General features: G+C 40.1%; 1 long non-coding RNA gene across 1 annotated transcript; it reads left to right on the top strand.

Annotated features, from left to right (window-relative positions):
* Window positions 1–6,895: 6,895 nt before the first annotated feature.
* Window positions 6,896–21,110, top strand: LOC117523554. Its single transcript, XR_004564538.1, has 5 exons — window positions 6,896–7,072; window positions 7,421–7,425; window positions 9,851–9,858; window positions 12,283–12,287; window positions 21,101–21,110. It is a non-coding gene; the product is annotated as an uncharacterized LOC117523554 (long non-coding RNA).
* The last annotated feature ends 1,696 nt before the right edge of the window (window positions 21,111–22,806 follow it).

Genomic DNA, 22,806 nt, shown 5'->3' with positions numbered 1-22,806 from the left:
AGGATATTACTCATCCTTCAATTGAAATGTCCATCAGAGTTAGTTGACTTTACACTGAGGATTACTCACAAGTTATTCTCCTTTGAGACGTTCGCTGGCAGTGGCAGTGATCACGTACTGTAGCTCCGGCAAGATGATGGAGCAGCTACCTTGGGTATCTCTTTGTCTGTACTCTGTTAAAGAGAAGCTTCCAGTCGCTGCTTAGTGGCAGAAGATTCATTACATAGCAGTAACATTCGAAATAGTCCCAGAGGTGCTCTGCCATCGCTTTGACTGACAGCTCAGTTTGGAAAATGTGCGCTGTCCCATAATTCACCACTTTCTCCATGTTCTCGGTGGTCTTATGGATTCTCTCTCATTCTTACATTCCAAGATGCAAGAGTGTGTCAGTGCTACAGTCTTCTTTTTTTGCCATCCCATCATTTGTCTTTATTCACTTGATTAAATAGTGCTGTAAAAGATTCTTGGAGCTCTGCACAGTGTTCAGATGTTTAACAAACAATATCACTGATGTTCATTTGGCTGAACAGCAAACACTGAATGCAATAGCAGCAGAAATTCTTTCTGCTTTTTTTTTTTTTTTTTTTTTTTGCAGTTTATTCTGCATTTTGAAATGTTTTGCATTTTGCTATAATAGGAAATTACCATAATAGCCATATGAAGCATAAATAGCATTAAAGTGTAGGGGACAGCAAAAAATGTGCACAATAATCACAAAAAATGATAATGTTGATATTTTAAGAAATCCTTAACAATAAAGTTGATAAGTGTGCAAGTGAAGGATAACAACAGCTTTCTGAGCCTGCGCTCTTTTCAGCGCTCAGCCGCGGCAATAGTGTTGCTACGTCATCGGGATAATAGGACCTGCTGATTCAAGCCCAAATCAACTGTAAACACAGTGGAGATCGAGCTGTTTTCAGACTTTTTTGTAAGTCGACTCTGAAGATGATTTTGAAGAAGCTTGGAGGACACAGCCTTATGGTTTTGAGCCTTATTTAGATGACAGTGAGGGGAGACTAAACCTTGGAGTAAGACCTTCAGTCTGACAACATTGACGATATTGGCAAAATTCAGAACACAGGAATGGTGATTATAAAAAAATAATAATAAATAAGGCAGGTGGTTTTGGCATGTGGGTGGAGATGATAAACTGTTTTGTTTTGTTTTTTTCCCGCTCTTCGGTCATAACTGATTTAAAAAAAAAAATAGCTTGTTTTATTATCTGTGACATTAGAAAAAGTGATGAGCAAGTGTGGATTTTTTTTTATTATTTATGTTTTGTTTTCTTAGAAACAGATACACACATTTCAAATTTGAAAAATGACACGAGATACTGAAAATATCAGCTATTTTTAAAATAACTATTGTTTCCTTCTTGACTACAGTTAGTGTACTGTGCATTAGTAGTGTAACACATTATTTTTAAATATTAAAACCATTCATACAAGGAATAAATAATATAGTCTTACCTGTCCGTTTCAGTGAGATCATTTTCAGTCTGATGAAAACTTATTGATGTTAACAAAACAACATCTGAAAATAATTTAATTGTACTGCCTAAAGAAAAGTTCATTTGTCACACGGCAGTTTGGTGCCATGTTACAGTGCCGGCTGTTGTACAAATAATGAATGTGTATGAGTTCAATGGTACGAATATTTCATGAGGTGAAAGCTGGGATGTAAAATTCAACGAAGAAAGCTGAGTTGAATGGTTTGTCCCAGCTTTCACCAAATTAAATATTTGTTCCATTGAAAGAATGTAAACACATTCATTATTTGTTTTATATAATGGCTCAAATAGATTCTTGTCATTGATATTTTATTAATTTATAAACAACAGAAAAGGGACTTACATTTTGGTGTTCCACTGTAATGTGTAGTCCAGTGATGTGCACTGACTTCGGACTTCCATTAAAAAAAAAGACTGTGTAGTTCCTCAGTCCAGCCAAAAGTCACGCAACCTGGTCGGCACTTGTGAGCGTGTGTACTACCAAAAAAAAAAGACTGTGTGCAGACTCAGTGCAGCGAAAAAAAAAATCATGTCAGAAATGAGTCCAGCTTTTCTTTCTTTCTTCCTGCTAACAGTCTCCAGACAGCACAGTGGATTTGTTTTTTGTGTGTGTGCACGCATGTTGTGTGTGCGTGCAGAGTGCAATGGTACCAAATGTATGGAACCAAATTTGCACTCTAAATGGAACCAAGCTGCACTCTAAATGCAAGGCAACACAAATGGGATGAATTAATCCATGTCATGTGACATACAAAGCATCAATCAAATGACAAGGTTCCACTCAGCCGTTATATAATATCTATTAATTGCGGCTGATGGATCAAGCCTCTGCTGTTAACGGAGCTTCTTCTTCTTCCACTGCAGGCCACTTTGCACTGCAGTCCCTCATGTGCTCATAACGTCTCAGTGTGCATGCAATGCAATTATCCCATGATCCACAAAACAATAAAATAAAATAATGTGAAAATACTCAGTTTTGCCTCCGTGTCAAGTGGAGAAGCCGCAGACACCGTGTGTGCGCACTCGTCAATATAAGTGTTCCACCTGCCAATAAAAAGGATTCTGGTGGCAAGAATTAACCATTGTGACATGGAAAACACCGTGCTGCACCGACCCGAACCACTCTGTGGAAATGTGTCTGTCAGTAGCCTGTAAAATCCATGAATTAATCCATAAATTAATAGGACTATTAAGATAATGATTCTTACGCTGACACGTACACAATGACACTTCCTCCTTCTTCTCCAATGTCGGGACTCGCCCAGACATTCCTTGTTTTTAGTGGTGCGCAGTTCAAAATCCAAATATTTATCTCTATAGTAACTGCGCACCAGGAAAGGATAAATTTCAAACTGTTGTTTAATTTTAGTCTTAAATACTCAAAAAAAAACCAATACATATAGTGTTACCTGCACTTTAAGTTTGATGACAGTATTTAAATATTTTAAATATTTTAGTTTTAGAAGCACACATTACATTAATATATATATATATATATATATATATATATATATATATATATATATATATATATATATATATATATATATATATATATATATATATATATATATACACTCAACAAAAATATAAATGCAACACTTTTGGTTTTGCTCCCATTTTGTATGAGATGAACTCAAAGATCTAAAACTTTTTCCACATACACAATATCACCATTTCTCTAAAATATTGTTCACAAACCAGTCTAAATCTGTGATAGTGAGCACTTCTCCTTTGCTGAGATAATCCATCCCACCTCACAGGTGTGCCATACCAAGATGCTGATTAGACACCATGATTAGTGCACAGGTGTGCCTTAGACTGCCACAATAAAAGGCCACTCTGAAAGGTGCAGTTTTATCACACAGCACAATGCCACAGATGTCGCAAGATTTGAAGGAGCGTGCAATTGGCATGCTGACAGCAAGAATGTCAACCAGAGCTGTTGCTCGTGTATTGAATGTTCATGTCTCAACCATAAGCCGTCTCGAAAGGCGTTTCAGAGAATTTGGCAGTACATCCAACCAGCCTCACAACCGCAGACCACGTGTAACCACACCAGCCCAGGACCTCCACATCCAGCATGTTCACCTCCAAGATCGTCTGAGACCAGCCACTCGGACAGCTGCTGAAACAATCGGTTTGCATAACCAAAGAATTTCTGCACAAACTGTCAGAAACCGTCTCAGGGAAGCTCATCTGCATGCTCGTCGTCCTCATTGGGGTCTCGACCTGACTCCAGTTCGTCGTCGTAACCGACCTGAGTGGGCAAATGCTCACATTCGCTGGCATTTGGCACGTTGGAGAGGTGTTCTCTTCACGGATGATGCGAAGGAGATGTGTTGCACTGCATGAGGCAAATGGTGGTGACACCAGATACTGGACTGGTATCCCCCCCCAATAAAACAAACTGCACCTTTCAGAGTGGCCTTTTATTGTGGGCAGTCTAAGGCACACCTGTGCACTAATCATGGTGTCTAATCAGCATCTTGGTATGGCACACCTGTGAGGTGGGATGGATTATCTCAGCAAAGGAGAAGTACTCACTATCACAGATTTCGACTGGTTTGCGAACAATATTTGAGGGAAATGGTGATATTATGTATGTGGAAAAAGTTTTAGATCTTTGAGTTCATCTCATACAAAATGGGAGCAAAACCAAAAGTGTTGCGTTTATATTTTTGTTGAGTATACATATATATATACACACGCAACTGTTTTCTATGACAAATGGAATGGACTGGTTGTCAACCTGGGTGGTTGCCATCCAGGACCCAAACTGGTTCTGTGGTGTTGTGGATGCAGCAAAGCGCATCATCAGCTCATGCTCCCAGATAACCTTCAGGCAATTCACAATGCAGATCCTGAGCTGAAGCAATTTGGGTCAGCCAAAAGCAAAAAGTATGTCTCCTTTTTTAAAAAATCTGTGTAAACTTATGGTTGTAAAATTAAAACTTTAAATGCTGTCAACTGATTTTACACCTATTATGTGACAAATAAATCTGACAAATAATTTCCCCCAAAACATTTAAAACATCTCTGCTATTGCTAAGAGGAGTATGTCTCAAAATTAAATTTTGTTTGAGTGTAAGTTTCACTTTGAAGCAGCAGGAGTAACATAAAGAGAGTAGTAAAAGAAGAACCGCGGTAACACGTATAATTCCGCATTATGTTTGTCTCATTAACCCTTTGTAATGTGTTTGTAAGCGTAACATATGCATGGCAGATGGTGGCTTTGCAAGTACATCAGAGGAGCGCTCTTTGAAGTAATTTTAACTGCTATTGTCTCTACTATGACATAAATTAAATGGTATGCACATAAACAACCTATGAATCCATCCATTTTTCATTACTTATGTGTAGTCAGGTCTTGTTTCAACTCAGATGCTCCATCATCACATCCGTTAGTTACTTCACAGGGGTGAAGAATTCCTCCGCACGTCTGTCTCAATGTGCCGAAAAAGTGCTGATGTCCACATCTTTTCACAATTCCTGTGCTAGTCATACGACGTCCCGGATAAAACACAGCGTTCAGTTTGGAAATGACGGCACATTCCACTGTTACAGGAGTTTTTGTCATGGAAAGAGGAGCGGCAGTGCCGCATGGCGCAAAGCAACGCCATGATGAAGCCTCACGGGACATGTTCTGGCATGTCCAGGCACATCCACAATTTCTCGGATAATCACTCGCTGGAAAAACCCACCGACAGCTGTCTGAACGCCATCTCAAAGCCGTCTTGTGAAACCAAACGGAGGTGGTTTTGTCTCGCTCCAGTAGCGAATCCATCGTGCCGCGCGAAGCCTCCGGTCTGCTTTCCATGACAAAATCTCTTGTTAAAAGTGAAATCTGCCGGAAAATGGTTCATGTCCAGCTCTTGTGATTACCAGAGAAATGGCACACGATGGTCACGGATCCAGACAGCCATCCGTTTAGAAATGAAATGGTCGTTCAGCCTATCGATGGCGGTTTCGGAGTGCGGTGCGCCCCACAGCCACTGGGGGCCGTCCTTAAAGCAACAGTAACACTCCTTATTCTCTACCAAGCCCGTAACATTTTCACCGAAAGCCAGATAAATTTTTCTAATGGTTTCCAGCTGCCAGTCTCTAACAGTTTCTGAAAAGATTCTGATGGAAAAAAAGCCCAAATCATTCCGTCATTTCCTGGCAATGAAAATCCGATGAGGGGGTGGACCACTCCTAACTCAAAGCCTGCTCACAGGCGAATGACGCAACCGACAGGCGTGGAAAAACTCATGCATGTGCACGAGGGTTCAAGCTTGTCTGACGCAATCACACGTGATTCAAATCCATATGGTTTTTGAAAAAATAATAAGGTCGGATACTTTTCTGACGACCCTCGTACCTTGGCTCAAAATTGGCTCAAAACTGAATTTTCCTCTGCTACCCATATTCTATTTTAACAAACAATATGTGTGGTACATCAGTGAGAATGTCAAAATTTTTTTCCATATATTTCTTTTTATTATAGTGTTATGAGGTCATTTTTTCATAGTGTTTTATTGTGTTTGTGTCACGTCTCTCCAACGTGGGTCTGCCTCCTGTATCCTGTGTGGTGCCCAGTCTTGTGTGTGTTTTTGGAAACTCATCCCTGTGTGGCGTGGGTTTCTGCAAGTGGGAATCTATTTGACTCAATTGTAGCATTAATCGTAACATATAGTTACAAGATCAAGATAGTTTTTTGTTTTTTTTTGTAGTTTTTGCTTACTGTTAGATTTTCATGGAGAACATTTTACGTATTATCAGGAGACTGCATCTTTATGGAAGATTATGGAAGATTTTTTGCAAAAGCTTTTGAATGATGAATCCTCCATGTAAAGCACTTTGTGTGTGAGTGATTAATTAGGTGGGAGGGTGGGAGAGGGGTCTGCAGCCCTTACATGAGTGAAGACGTTGAGTGTGAGTGAGACCATTTGTGACCTGGAGGGGATGAATTCAACCCAATATGTGCTACAAATGCGAATACTGTTGCGTCCAATATCTCATCACACAAGAATTTCATTCGATGCAGATACCAGCACACACACATCACAGTTGATCTGTTCAGATAGTTAAGCACACAACAAGCCATATTATTACAGACATTTGTAATAAAATGTACAAACAACCACAGGCCTTCCAGTACATAGCTGTAGCCAACAGCCTGAGTGCCTCTGACTAACTGTAGCATCACGCCACTAACGTGTTAGAAAAGGTGGGCTTTTGTAAAAGTGATAATAAGCATGATAATGATGATGTGTGAAAGACAATGAATGTATACAGTGCATCCAGAAAGTATTCACAGAGCGTCACTTTTTCCACATTTTATGTTACAGCTTTATTCCAAAATGCAGTAAATTCATTTTGTCCTTCAAAATTGCACTCACAACACCCCATAATGACAACATGAAAAAATCTTTTTGAATTTTTTGCTAATTTACTAAAATAAAAAATAAAAACAAGAAATCACATGTACATGGGTATTCACACCCTATGCTCGATACTTTGTTGACGTACCTTTGGCAGCAATTAGAGCCTCGAGTCTTCTTGAATATGATGCAAGAAGTGGCACAAGGAGTGGCTTCTGTCTGGCCACTCTACCATATAGGCCTGAATGGGGATTGCTGCAGCAGTGGTTGTCCTTCTCAAAGCTTCTCCTCTCTCCACAGAAGATTGCTGGAGCTCTGAGTCACCTCCCTGACTAAGGCCCTTCTCCCCCGATTGCTCAGTTTAGATGGGCAGCCAGCTCTAGGAAGAGTCCTAGTGAATCTAAACTTCTTCAATTTCAGATGATGGAGGCCACTGTGCTCATTTGAACTTTCAATGTAATGTAATGTCTCTGTACCTTTACCCACATTTGTACCTTGAGACAGTCCTGTCTTAGAGGTCTACAGACAATTCCTTTGACTTCAGGCTTGGTTTGTGCTCTGGCATACACTGTCAATTGTGGGACCGTATATGTAGACAGGTGTGCGCCTTTCCAAATCATGTCCAATCAGTTGAATCTACCCCAGGTGGACTCCAACTAAGCTGTAGAAACATCTCAGGGATGATCAGTGGAAACAGGATGCACCTGAGCTCACAGCAAAAACTGTGAATATTTGTGTACATGTGATTTCTTATTTTTTTGTTTTTAATACATTTGCAAAAATCTAAAACAAAACACAACAAACCTTTGTTCACTTTGTCATTATGGGGTATTGTGTATAGAATTTTGAGGGAAAAAATGGATGTCATCCATTTTGGAATAAGGCTGTAACACAACAAAATGTGGAAAAAGTGAATCTCTGAATACTTTCCAGATGCACTATAGTTACCCAGTGACTATAATGGTACATGTATTTTGACCAAGGTGTTTTCATTTCTTCAACTTGCTTCTGTTTTACCACAATAAATGACATCTACCTCCAGAATTGACAATCTTTTAAATCAGTTCATTCTCTGAAAAATATAATAGGGTCACTGCATTTATTTATTTATGTTTAAAGTATTTATTTCATTTTGCCTTCTAACCAACAGGTACTGTATTTCTGGTATTTTGTGTGATTTCTGGATTAGAAATAGGAAACCTTTAACTATATTTATGAGCCTAACTGAAGAACCAGAGTTTTGTGTTTCACAGCAGGAAAAAATCTTAATATAACTTTGCATTAAGGTACTATACAGCTGTACTCCAGTCACCTGTTTTTGCACAGTCCAATTCCAATAATGTTATATTTATTTAACAGTGAATATAGTTTTGCCTATTTGACTCTTTTACTTCTTACAGAAGTGTTTTTTTTTTCTTTTCTTTTCCTATTGTTTATGCATGAGTAACACCAGTTCAAATTCCTTGTATGTGCAAACTTTCTTCGCAATAAATTCAATTCTGATTCTGATGTAAGGCAAGTAGGCATTCTTTCTGACTTAAGACAATGATTTTTTTGATAAAATGGAATTTTTGCAGATGGGAATAATGGAGTTAGAACATTTTCAGCCAGGTGTAGGTAGACTTAGTTCACCTGCTATAGCCCCTTCAGAAGGTTGAATTTCTAACCTGGCTTCTCTGTCTTTTTGGATATGTCCCCCCCAAAAATCTTTCAAGTAAGGCAACCAGCATGCTCAGCTGTGTGTGTGTGTGTGTGTGTGTGTGTGTGTGTGTGTGTGTGTGTGTGTGTGTGTGCGTGCGTGCGTGTGTGCATGCGTGCGTGCGTGCGCGCATGCATAATGCTGTATGAGCCACTAAGCACACGTGCCACTGGACAGCTTTGCTGAAAGTTTGCTGGCAGTGAGCAATGCTATCCCATGCATCAGATGCAGCCTTTCCAGGGAACTTCAGTTTCGTTTTTGGCTCACTTCAGCAGCACAACACAACTCTGGACACTGCGATGGTTGGATTATCACATGGGATTTATTTTTGCGTGGTTGATTCCAGCACACAGCAGCAGGGTGAGAGGATATTAACCACAGGCTGCGGTCCCAGCTCCATGTCCACACAGCCTCCTGGACCGCTGTTGGAGGTGAGATTCATGTTTGTTAATGTTGTCACAGCCTGGCACAACAGTTCCATACTCCTACAGAGTTAAAAGGTGATCATATATTACAGCGGTCAGATCCATTCAGCTCCGAGCCTGACACTTGCAATGACGTGTCACTGCGTACCACGGAGATCTGCCCGTGTTAGATACAGATATGATGGAGACAATAGTTCACATTATTTACATCGCCCATGGGAAGGAATGGACAAATATCTGTACTGTAAGGTCTATACAGCCTGTTCAGATTTATGGCGGCGTGCGCATAGTGCTTTCGGTTTGATAGCTGCTGTTTACATCCACTGTACATGATAATAATTCATAATTATTATCATGATGAAGCATGCCACATACATTTCAACAGTTCCTTTGTGCTCCGGGGGGCATTATTATATGTGGCATGTGCAGGTCATACTGGCAGGCTTTGCTGTGCCAGATCCATCTCGAGGTTCCCTCGTATGCGCTGAAATCATTTCAGATCCTGTTTTGCTGCCATCAGAATATGGAAATTGTGGTCAGATGGTCCTCAAGTTGCACATGGACCGCTGTCAGATAGGTGTCCCATCTCGACAGCGCCCGGAGGGTTTTGAACATGTGCATCACACTCAGGACCGCCAGCCAATTTTGACCAACTGTGTAGACTCTCGCAGATGGCTGTCAGAACATTTTGGAACTGAAACCGAACACTTTTCGGATGTGCACCAATTTGTCATTCTGGGGCCATTCTGCATGATTCTAGCTATGTGTGACGAGGGTATTACTCTGTTATATTCTGGATGTCGGAGGTCACCCTCTGTCAAAGAGTAAGTTCACCGACCCTGTGAATAAGGCTCACCTGTATCAATGATCACATTCTTTGCCTCAGTGTTCAAAGATCATAACCACAGTGGAAAATTGGAAAGTAAATCCACTGGTAAATCAAGAACTTTGCCTTCCATCTAAGACCATTCATTGCTACAGTATGTAAAAGCAATGCCTGGATTACTGCTTATAACACTCAAGCCATTGACCTCAGAGGATGATTGGTATGGTACAGATTCATTAAGTAAAAATTCATACTTGTAAAATAAAAACATAAATAATTACTGAGGAACACATAAGGTATAAAGTATTATCATAACGTAGTAAAGAACTCCTATAGCTTACACAAATACAATAAAATATTCAATTCAATTTATTCAGTTCAATTTATTTTATTTGTATAGCGCCAAATCACAACAAAGCTGCCTCAAGGCATTTCACATGAGGAAGGTCTAACCTTACTAAGCCCCCTGAGCAAGCACACAGGCTGCAGTGGTAAGGAAAAACTCCCTCTGGCAATAATGTGGTAGAAACCTCAAGCAGACCAGACCCAAAGGGGTGAACCACTGCTTAGGCCATTCTAACAGTACAAGGTTTTTACAGATTGTACAAGAGTTTCTTTACAATCAGAAGAAACAGTGGCGCAACAAATGCAGAGTTCTTAGTTGAAAATACAGTAGAGTCCATCCTATGTCTCTAGTACACAGGCGTCCATGCCCAGCACCGGTCGGCTGCAGGGCAAGACTTACAGTCTGTGGTGCAGCGTGGCATCCCAAAGTCAGTCCGGTGCCCTGGGGTCGGCTGGAAATAACTGTACCTGAATTATTAAATCACCAGCAGTACCTCAACAGGGAAGCAAAGAGATTGCTAAGGTGGTTGTCAGCAGATACCCCTGTGCTTCACTAAAAGACCAAGAATTTAGATGTAGTGAGGCAGAGACCTGTTCCATTGCTGATATGAATTAAAGGAGAGGTAGCATAGTTTCATACTACACCAGAATGTTAGCTATATGAGAGGGAGATAGAGTCTTTAGACTGGACTTGAATGTCTCCACAGAATCTGACTGTTTTATCTCTGTAGGAAGATCATTCCACAAGGCAGGCACACAATAAGCAAAGAAAATCAATACAATAACTACGGCAAATGGGAAAAACCTGAAAAAATATATATAGTATCTTCAAATACACTTTACAGTATCATGAGAATCAGAGTATTACCATCCCAGCTCACTCTCCATCTTCAGCAGCCTTGCACCACCTTTGGGGGCCATGATGTGTTACAAGCAGGCACACAGGGCACCCTTCACTAAGTCACGAGAGGAGATAGCTACTGTACTGTACGTCTCATTTACCACACCAAACATTCTCAGAATAGGTGAGATACCAAAGGAACACCTCAGACAGGCAGAGTTTTACAGTCCCAGACTATCCTCAGATGTACAACATAACATCCACGCTGATCTGCTTAGCCATCCTGCCCCTCAACCCCCTAATGAACAAGGCCAAAAGAGCTCCTGGGCTTTGCCTCTCCCTTTTACCCTAACTTAACAAGAAGTCCCCCTACTCGCTCACTTCCTCTCACATACACACATACAGTCGCATGCCTCCCAAACCCCAAACCACTAGCCCTCAGACCAATCTGTCTGTGGCACTAAAGTATTATTAGACTTCCACACACTCTCAAAGGGGAAACAGTGAGAGCTGAGAGCTGGAAGATGAGATATGCTACAGGGGCTACTACTCCTATTAAAATGGCATTCACTGGGGCCTTTGTTATCATTGGTTTGAACATTCTCAGGATGTAGTGGGGCTTGCTGATCCATGACCATCTCATCTATTTTTCAGGCTTTGAAGGAAGTTGGTGTGAAATTGACACCAATGAGTGTGGCTCAAGTCCATGCCAAAATCTGGGTGACTGTGTAGACCAGGTCAACAGTTACAGGTAAAGTGTATTATCCATAACTCACTACATTTTGTCAGTGGCAGGAAAATAACAGGCTTTAGTAAATCCAAACGTTCAGTACAAGTCATATGAATTCTTTAAATTGCTTCTAGACATTATACTTTAATTTCAATAGTAAATTGCCCATAGCTAATAGATTTGTTCAGTGCTTATAACCTTTTCTTCAGATTTCTTTTTAATAAAGCATTTCAGGCAAAAGAATGTTGAATTAAAATTTCAGTATCTGAATTATTTTGTTAAATGATCAAGTCTAGACCTGTGGTTTGTATAATAAGACAAGCAAAACAGATTGTATAGTTATTATCAATGCATTCTTAGTGATGTTTTGTATGTGCCAGTGGGAAACAGATCTTCCGGTTTCCATGTGAGACAAAACATCAATATTACTGATTTTCTGTTGCAGCTGTGATTGTAAATCTGGATTTTCTGGCCTTCGCTGTGAGGAAGACATCAATGAATGTGTTTCAAACCCTTGCCACAATGCTGCCATTTGTCAAGACCTTGTCAATGAGTAAGAATAAATATGTATTCCCCCCCTTGGTTTTCCAGAAGAAATCCATTTCATTTGTTTTGGAAAAGCAGATAACCTTCAAAGTGTTTATGTGTAACGAGCCCTTCTTCATCCTTGACATAAATAAGCATCTGCGCCGCAGACGGAGAGCGAATTCAGCAGGAGCACATCATGCGTCTGGATTGGTCTTACCTCCGCCGGCGCTTCTCTTGGCTGTGCTTAATGGGAGCCCCGGGGCTTCTAGGTTTAGTTGGACAGATGGTTTGAGAAATCTCAGGCCCAATTTGGAGTCCTAAATGGTTTGTCTCTGTTTTGTCTCTTGTGATGACTTCACTCCCTTGTTGGCCACCTCAGAGCACTCCCCTGATTGGACATTTTGGAGAGTTCACACCAGGGGTGTTTGAATTTCACTGACCACCACCACAACATGTCTATCTGGGCTGGGGTGATGGATCAGACAGTTTACTCACTAGTATTTACCTTCCTTTCACTGTCAAGGTCGAAGAGTTTTTAATTTACTGTCTTAACAGACTTACCTATAAAGTGTTCATTATTGCAGGAGGATTGTACCACACCACCTAAAGACTCTTCTAAATAAAGCAGAACAGCGTTAACACATCATGGAAATCAGATACGATATAACCATGTCGTTTAACTAATCAAAAGTGTAGATTAGGCTTTAACATTGAAGTGCCTAATTACCGTATATGTTGTGTTAGCTGATTTGAAAACAGGATAACCGTCTCCTCCGAGGTGGGCTATCTGGGGATATTAAATCCATCAACAGCTGGAGAGCGGGATTTGAATTGAGCAAACGACATTATTGGACAGATTACTTTTCCCTTCAGCTGCCTGAATTCAAATTAAGTTAAAGGACACAGTAAGAAATTGCTTTGTTTTGTTAGCTGAAGAGTCAAGAGCTGCCAGTGAGTTTAAGAATGAAAAATAGGGGCTTCACTGAATTTGGAACACAGACAGAGTATTTCACATCGCTAATTCACTTAGCCAGTGTTTCCCAACCTGGGGGTCTTGGCCTCACGTTAAATCTGACTTGATTAAAAAAAAGAGGGGACTCTTACACACATTTTGCAGTGTGTTTGTTTGTGAAATTCAAGTTAGTTTTATGTCCTATCATTACTGTTGTGAAAGTGTAGTGACACGGACCCACAACAGGGGGCGCAAATGAACGGTCAATAGATGAGCCAAAAAGTAACAATTTAATGTTGTGAAGGTGCACAACGAATACACAGACAATCTCAGAATATGATAACAGTCAATCCACAAAGGTGACGTGTGGGCAGGCTCTAGGATAGAAGACGTCTGTCCTGAGAAGAGCCGGAACCACACGATTTCCGCCGCCACCGAACCTGGTGAATACTGGAGCCGCCAAGTCCCGAATTCCCAGGTGATCACCGTCCCCGACTGTCGGATCTGGTACTGCTGGCGAAGAACAAAGACAGTCAAGTGTGGGTGTGTGTACACCCCGTAACAACAACGGTGGGAATGCCACCTCCACCTCTAACACACACTCGTGCAGCGTCTGTTTAACCACTTATTTGACGGACGTAGGACGAAACAGTCGCGACCCACGCCGGTCCTCTGGTTGACAGCTGCAAAACAATAGCTCTTAGAATCAATTACTACAGGCAGAGAAAGTTACCTCCATTGATGTACGATATCTCGGCAATGAGGGGGAGATGACGTCTGGTCTTTATGGAGTGAGATGCTGTAGAGTAGATGGGTGACAGCTGTCAAGAGATAATGAGTGACAGCTGTCACCCCCGGCTGTGTCCGTGGCGGCAGCGCCCTCTCGTGCCTGAAGCCTGCACTTCAGGCAGGGCGCCCACTGGTGGTGGGCCAGCAGTACCTCCTCTTCTGGCGGCCCACACAACAATTACCAACATTAATACACTATGTCCAGACGTCTTTAGAGAAGAAAAAACTTTTCGTAGATGTCAAGTACAGTGTCTTAGTGTTTTGAGGTGTTGTTGTTGTTATTATTATTATTATTATTATTATTAATCTGTCAGTAAAACACCAAATTTGAAATTTTACTTTAAAAAAAAAAATGTAATGCTACGTAGTATTTATTGTGAGCTTTATTTAAGAAAGCACTATAGTAACTAAAGTAACAGACCATCTGACTGAAAAACCTGATTGCTTTTTTTGGTTTATAACCAAAAGTGTGAGTCTACAAAAACAACAACAAGTAGATAATAATCAATGAATAATGAATTGATAACTATGATATTCTTGTGAATCCATAGGCTAGTTCAGAATAATCTTTCATTTAGCTGTAGTTTTTTTAAGTAAATAGAATTTTTATTGGGATCAGTTAAAAAAACAAATGCAGTTAGTCTTTATAACACATTTTTGATCAAATTAGTGTTTTTTAAAATAATTCCATGAAAATATGCTTAAATATAATTATATATTTTTGTTGTTATTTAGTTATTTATTTATTCAAACAATATCAGATTAGATTGATGGAGTGTTATGGGTACATTGTTTATTTCAATGTCCAAATTTATGAGAATTTTGGAAATGACTTTTAAAAAACTGCTCATCATCAAAGTATGATGCCATTTATGGAATTTAATTTGTGCTCCTGTCACTAAATACCATACTGCTTTATCCACTGATGTTTTGTAGTTTTTAAGTATGTGACTTTTGACACTAACTACACTCCACAGGCATTATGCTCTCCCGCATGATGGGACAGGTCTTGACCACATTTTACTTTTATCCCACGTCTTTCTTAGGTTTCACTGCATTTGCCCTCCTGGTTACTTTGGAACAGTGTGTGACCTGGATGTGAATGAGTGTGAAGTTTCACCTTGCCTACACGAGGGCATCTGTATCAACAAGCCTGGGGGCTTCAAATGCGTCTGTCGCCCTGGATACTCAGGTGGCACTCTCACCCCTCTGTGACACGTAGATCAATGTGAGGGTCTGAAAAGCTTATCGTTGCTGCTGTAGCCTTGTGTCTGTTGAGGCGATCTGACAGTGTAAAATCCACCCAACAAAGCTCGCTTTTAATTAGCCCACCTGCCTGTACGAGATACAGCTCCTGCTTTCAGTGACGCTAACAAGAGAAAAATTCATGTCACCTGTTTTATCTGATGGAAACTCCTCAGCATCTGCTACTTGCATTTTTTTTTTTTTTCAGGCTTGTAAAACATTATTGTTTTGCTTCAATCCATTTGTCTTGTTTTTGAACCAAATATGATATTGAGCTATTTTAACCAGTGTGTGTATGTGTGTGTGTGTGTGTGTGTGTGTGTGTGTGTGTGTGTGTGTGTGTGTGTGTGTGTGTGTGTGTGTGCGCGCGCGCACGCACACCCATTCACGCGTGCGCTCGCACTATCTAAAGCCGATTCCTGTCAGGTACGGGGAAGATTAATTTCATTTGTCTACCCCACTGTATCATCAATTTATCCTTCCCCAGTTGAGAAAAGGGGGAAATCTCTGAGGTATTTGCTACTCTGGAGAGCAAAACCTGACATGTATGGCCCAATTCCCACAGAAGCAGCTTTTATTATTAGGCCTACGCATGGCACAGTACAAGTCATTACTTTTTCTGTTGCTCGAAGCTCATCTGAGGAAACAGCATTCCCCTTGAGAGCAAGCGGCCAGAGGATGTAGTTTGGATTGGCTCAAACCAACTGGAACTCCAACAAAATATTTATTCTAGTAACGTGTAACAATGTCAAAACTTTTCACAAATCCGATAATCGGGATGTTGATGGCATCTCTGCCATTACAGAAGCAGTTATATCTAATGCTTAAATTCATTTTGCTCCAGCTGCTGGTGCTGGTTTTAGTCGATCGTTCTTGGTCTGTCTATGTACTGTGATGGAGGTGATTAACTGAAAGTGGCATTGCTGTGTTATTGACTTGTCTCAGCATTTGTCAGTCTTTATTGAAACTTTTAATAACAATAGCTCAGAAGATCTCCAAAGGCATGGACTATTATATTTTTTCTTTTCTAAAATGAATTGAATTTCAAAGCGTTTTGTTCGTGAAACATGTTCAAGCTTTGAGCTTTAATTGAGGTAAAAAGCTGCACAATTGTACTCAGATCTCTTGCTGGTGTTGTTAATGTTTTAGAAGTAACAGGTTAATATTTTTTGCTGCTCAGTGGGATCTAACCCTAACCCCCCAGAGGGAAATTTGACTTGAAAATACTGTAGCTTTAAAAGTACCTGATTTTAGTTGAGTCCATCCTAATCACATATAGGTATTCTGTTTCTTAAATGTAACTATGTTCTACATGTGTTCTATTAGCATATGCTGACAAACACATTTCATAGCTGGTTGAATATCAGCTGCAGTTTTATGGTGTGATCATATTTACATCAGTTTTGTAGCTTCTGCAGGCAAGCCTGAAGTCAGATGTTATCAGTGTGTGATGATTGGTGCCTATCCTTGTTCATAAATATTCTTTAATGGGTATATCTCACTCCAGTCAAAATTATATTTTAAAATGTTTATATCAGATTATAAATTCATTCTTCCACGTCTTTAACTTGTGCCGGCCCTGATATAGCTAATGAAAAAATTTAAATTGCTTTTTTTTTTTCCTATTTGCTTTACCTGAAGTGGCTCTTAGGGCAGTTCTGAAGATGATGCCACTGAAATCAACAATTATTGCAGGCTATCAAATCTGCACATTAAATCAAGCTAAGTTCCCCATGTTTTTGGCTTAATTTTTTTAGTGTTTAAAAAATAAAAATAAAACACAATACAACAATATTTTGTTAATTCTTTATTTATTTAGAATTGTCATCTTATTTGAACTTTCATTTACCCATGATATGCACTTTAAGCGCAGTGTTTTTCATTCACTAATATTTATTCATAAATATTGTACCAATAGTTAGGTTTTATATTACTTTTCATACAATTTAAATCCATTAAATATGAAAAAAGTTTGCACAACTCAACAGATAGATAGATCCTTATATTCCAATTAATTTATGTTCTTAAATCTGTATTATCAATAGTTCTTTTTTGTGTTTTATGGTTTTATTACTCTTTTACATACAAAGCATAATCAACAAACTTCTTGGTTTGACAGCATATATAATGAAATAAGACGTTAGAATACCTGCACTCGGAGACATAATGTTTTTAGCTATCTTATCCAACAGATAAAATGGTAAATGGACTGCATTTATATAGCGCTTTTCCATCGGCATCAGACGCTCAAAGCGCTTTACAAATAATGCCTCACATTTACCCCGATGTGGGGGAGCTGCCATACAAGGCGCTCACTACACACCGGGAGCAATAGGGGATTAAAAACCTTGCCCAAGGGTCCTTAGTGATTTTCCAGTCAGGCTGGGATTTGAACTGAGGATCTTCTGGTCTCAAACCCAACACCTTAACCACTAGACCATCACATCCCCCAGACCATCACCGCCTCCTAAAAGGCTTACTACAGGGATAACAGTAGTAATCATTACTAATGATCAGAGCTTCTACCCATAATTTTCTTTGTTGGTTTGTTTTAATAGAATCTGTATCCTAAAATTATTCCCAGATTGGTTAGAATCAAAAGAGACACAATGGTTCATAATGTCCTTGAGTGACATAAAAATATGTATCTAAGGGCCCCATCACACATAGTGTGAATATGTACAACTCCAGGGTGACTCACAGCGGTAGAGCTCATATGAGCATACCACAAAACATTGCGCTGATGGGCAGGTGTGCACGAAGCCGGTGCAACGGTTCATGCATGCAGGAACACAGTGCCACCAGCTGCATGATGTGTAACCACATTACGCCGCTGGTGTGAAGAAAAAATAAATAAAAAATGAAAAAAATACATGCTGCAACACTTCTGTGCATGCGGAAACACAGCAGCTTTTCACAACAGCTATGCGATGTGGTTGGAAATAAAAAAAATAAAAATTGCATGCCATCCACAGGAATCGAACCCATGCCTTCCAAAAGCTCTGATTTTCAGTCAGAAACTTTACCACTGAACTACCGTCACTGTCCTGGGAAAGTGCCAGGAAACTGCCTGATATCAGAAAGGACATGGACGTATTTGAAAAAAATAAAAAAAAACCACACCATTTAAAAACACCGTATTTATCAAGTGGGCAATACAAATATGATCCATCTGTTCCTCTGTAGATGACACATGATGTACACTGACATACAGTCATGAAATGACATGAATGAGAAGCAGTGTGCTCTGATCATGTCCACATCTGCTGGCGCGTGCCCAGCCGGCATGTTGCAGTGAAACAGAGCTCACGTGGGCGGCATGACAGACCAATCACCCATCTGACAGTCCATTTCAACCTGTGGGCAGCCTGTCAATGGGCTGCAGCATGCCCGCACTCGCTCGCTGCAGCCCGTTGCAAAGCGATATATGTTTTATTTATGTCCATGTGATCACAGCAAGCAGACACACACACATCACAGTGGGCATTTGTTAGTCCATGTCCGTCCAAACACAGTACATGTTGTCCGGGACGTCCAGATTGACATATCTGCACAGCTGCTTCTGTTGGTGGCCACACCTCCTGTCAGTTCAGCGTACACACCAAAGCCACACTCGTGGGACACTTAGACAAATTTCACTGCCAGCACGACAGTGACTGTGTGCTGACAGCTGTTGTGTTTATAGTGCGAATGGCCACACTCTGTCTTTCAGCCGCTGGTGTGCACAAATAGATGTAGCAACAGCTATACGAGGTAGCTACGATTTTACAGGTTTTGCACACAATTCCTGCTTCATGCACACTTTATGCACAAATCAACCAAATTTTCATTATGTGTGAAGGCGCCCTAAGGGATGTTTTAAAAACATTGATTACATAGGCTACATATACTGAATTTGACTCCACTGTAACCCATGACATTAAACTCACAGCAAAAAGGTCATGAGATTGCTTCCTATTTTGTCCTTTCTGTGTGGAATTTGCATGTTGTTCCCGTGTTTGCTTGTGGGTGTGAATGTGTTCGTCTATGTGTGGCCATACAACAGACTGGCATCCTGTCCAGAGTGTACCCCGCCTTATTCCCTATGACAGATATTCAGCTTGTTCCAGAATGGGCCGAGAGGGTGCAGGTTTTCTTTGCAACCACCCACTCCACCAGGTGATTTCACTGATTAACTGATTCTATCTACTCAAAATGATGTTAATCAGTGAAGCCACCAGGTGGTGTGGGTGGTTGTAAAGAAAGCCTGCACCCTCTCGGCCCTTTCTGGAACAAGTTGAATACCACTGCCCTATGACTACTGGGATACCCCCCTTCACCCTGTGACCTTTACTTGGAGTAACTGGAAATAGAAGATGGATGGATGTAGTCTGTCGCTGATGTCATAGTTAGCAAGCTAGGATGGATGTAGTCTGTCGCTGAGTTAGCAAGCTAGGCTATGCTGGGCACATTGTTTATCCTACTTGGTGCTAGCTAACTATTTCCACCATAGCTTCTCTTTACGTCAGTCTGTTCATCAAACATTGATCAAGGTAATGTCTTAGACTGATGCTTACAAGATACGTAACAAAATATTTACTTTATATAGTTGGTAACAGCAACAACACACCACAGTTTACTTCCATGGCCTGCTGATAAACTTTTCTCTGCCACTCAAAGATGTGTGTAATGTTCAAAGGAAGATGGGAAGTGAACTCTTAACTGCTTATCATTATTTCTAATCAACATTTCTTTTCCAGAGTTTAAAAAATTTCTGGCACGTTTAACTTAACAATTTTAATTTTTCCTCTGTAACCTCAGGTAGAATTTGCTTGTAATCCCATTGTTGTGACTGTTGTAATCTAGTATTGTGCATGATTTTTGAGAATATGCTGTTTTGTGACAACTTATTCTGTGAGTAGTTGACAGGAACTTGACAGTTTATTTTGTATGGTGCTTCTATCACGGCATGAACTCTTCCAACCCATTCACATCATCTTTTAGCTTTTTACTACGAGCTTGAAGTCTGCATGAATAATGAAAATCAACAGATCTGTGACCAGAGCTAACTTATTTGGAAAATTTCATCTTTAAATGATTCTGATGTAAAGAGAAAATCCCATTTGCGTTATATATTCAGTTGTTTCTATATGGTCAGCACATTTTCTGCAGCACGGTTTGCAGCGTGGAGGCTGTGGTGACTTCATGCACATTGTTCGGGACAATGTGCAGTCACTGCTATAAAAACTTATGTGGCATTATTTTCCTTTTGGTCAGCACTGTACGTCTAAGGAACTATTGGTGACTGGAGCAATACATCATATAATTGTTACTGCATTCTTTTTTTGGCTAACAATTTTTCCACTTTCAATCCTTCCATCTTTGTATTAATAATTTCTGTTTTTTTTATATTTAATGATTAATAAGGTTATTTTTGTTGCTGACAGTGTAGCTGCAAGGTTTAATACACACACACACACACACACACATATATATATATATATATATATATATATATATGGATGGATGGATGGATAGCTTTATTATCATTGTCGTTACAAATGCAACAACAACGAGATTACATCCACACTCACATTTCCACAGACAAACAGCAATTAATCCACAATTATTACTTGTTTACCATAATAATGGCACACATCAGAATTAAGACAACACATATACATTTGACATTGTTCATGTGCACTAAACTTGAAACAGTCCGTTTTCCAAATTGAGGCGATGTGAGTGTGTGATAGCCGCTGCAACTGGAGTCGTGCCGCCGCTAGCTTGGGGGTAACGGGGACCTGCCGCAGCTAAAAACCGCGCAGCCCCAAGGCCTGAATAAATTCCTCTGGAGGAAAACAGTGGGCAGTTTGTCCTTCAGGCTTGATAAGCCTGGGGTGTTGTGGTTGAGCAGTGAAAAACACTTTTAACAGTTCCACTTGAACAACCAAATCCTAATTATGAATTAAGAGTATTCCCAATTATGAATTAAGAAAATTCACCAGCCTCTGAAACCTTCAACTTCAACTGCAAGGCACGCATCTGCTCCAAGATTTCATCCAATTTGCGTATATATATATATATATATATATATATATATATATATATATATATATATGCAAAGTGCATTCAAACCATATAATGCACAGCTTCGAGTTGTTTAATCCACTTATACCATGGTCCCACACAGTGAGCTAGCACACAAATATTTATTTAAGTTAACAGAACTTGATCAAAATAAGTATTTGGGACTATTTTATGCCAGTCTCAAGATATTTTCATCCTTGGCAACTGTTCTCTTCTTCTTTCCTGTCTTCAATCTTGTCCAGTTCGTCCGATGTTAAATCTTTATGCCGCTGCTTTTGCTGTTCTTCTCGTTTGCTCTCCTCCTCTTCCCATTCCTCAAATGTTTTATTTTGGCCAAAAATATTAAAATTCACTTGGAAATCCATGTTTTATCGAAATTTCTGTTGTTCACCTGGCAAAACACAGCCGATCTGCGCCAACTGATTTGTGCATTGCTATGGAGACGACCAGAGCGGAGTGATTATAACAGTGACTTAACTTGCTGAACTATGTGTGTGTATACACAAAAATAATGCACGCCAGTTCGACATGGAATTCTCACTGACCATGGTATAAATATATTTAATTGATATGTTTAATATATATTCATGATCAATGACTGTGCTAAATTAAAGAGAAAATGTAAAGTATTGCAGAACCCCTTACAATGATTTGTTTTCATTTGATTTATTCCAAGTCAGTAATCCAGCAGTTGGTCGGCACGTAAGGGCCATGTGCTCTCTTAAAAGTCCTGTGTTTTCATTAGGTGCTATACGTCCTGAACCTGGCAGCTGATTATCACAGTTACTGCTGGCATAAAACTGCATCAGATGTTGCTGTTGATGTTGTGTAACAAAAAAAACTGGGCCATGAGATTCAAGGTAATGCCTCTTTGGATTATGGCTCTGATAAACACTATACATTAAAAGCCATCTTGCTGTGTTTTCCGAACATCTGTGTGGAAGAGCTACGAAAAAATGTCCGGGTTCAATACACATTTTTTTTTTAATTCAAGCCATTACTTTAATGTTTTGGGGTTTGTTCGTTTTTTTTTTCAAACCTGCCAGTCTGTGATTACTTTATAAAAGGTGTGCAGAAAACAGAAAGTCTGTGATGCTGGTGAGCCCAGCTTTATGTAGACATTATGTTCACTCATGTTAATTGGAAGACAGTTTAAGGCCATAATTGCAGTCATTTTTTAAGCCAACGTCACACATAGCAAGAATGTGGAGGAGCCATTCTGACACAGCAAATAGCGCCATAATCCGACACAGAATGCACCTACACCTACAGAATGCAGCCCAAACATATTTCAGACAACAGTCAGATGACACAGACTGCTGTCAGACGGCACCGACATTGGAGCTGTCACTCACCCACTCACTCACCCACGCAATCAAATCTCTGCTCGTCCTCACATTTCTTGCACTAAACTGACCTTTCATCAGTATGTGTCTCACATGATGGAGTGCGCTCATGTACAAGCGTAGAACAGGTGATCC

Source organism: Thalassophryne amazonica, chromosome 13 (assembly GCF_902500255.1).
Source record: "Thalassophryne amazonica chromosome 13, fThaAma1.1, whole genome shotgun sequence".
Classification (NCBI taxonomy): domain Eukaryota; kingdom Metazoa; phylum Chordata; class Actinopteri; order Batrachoidiformes; family Batrachoididae; genus Thalassophryne; species Thalassophryne amazonica.
This window is presented reverse-complemented; position numbering and strand designations above follow the sequence as displayed.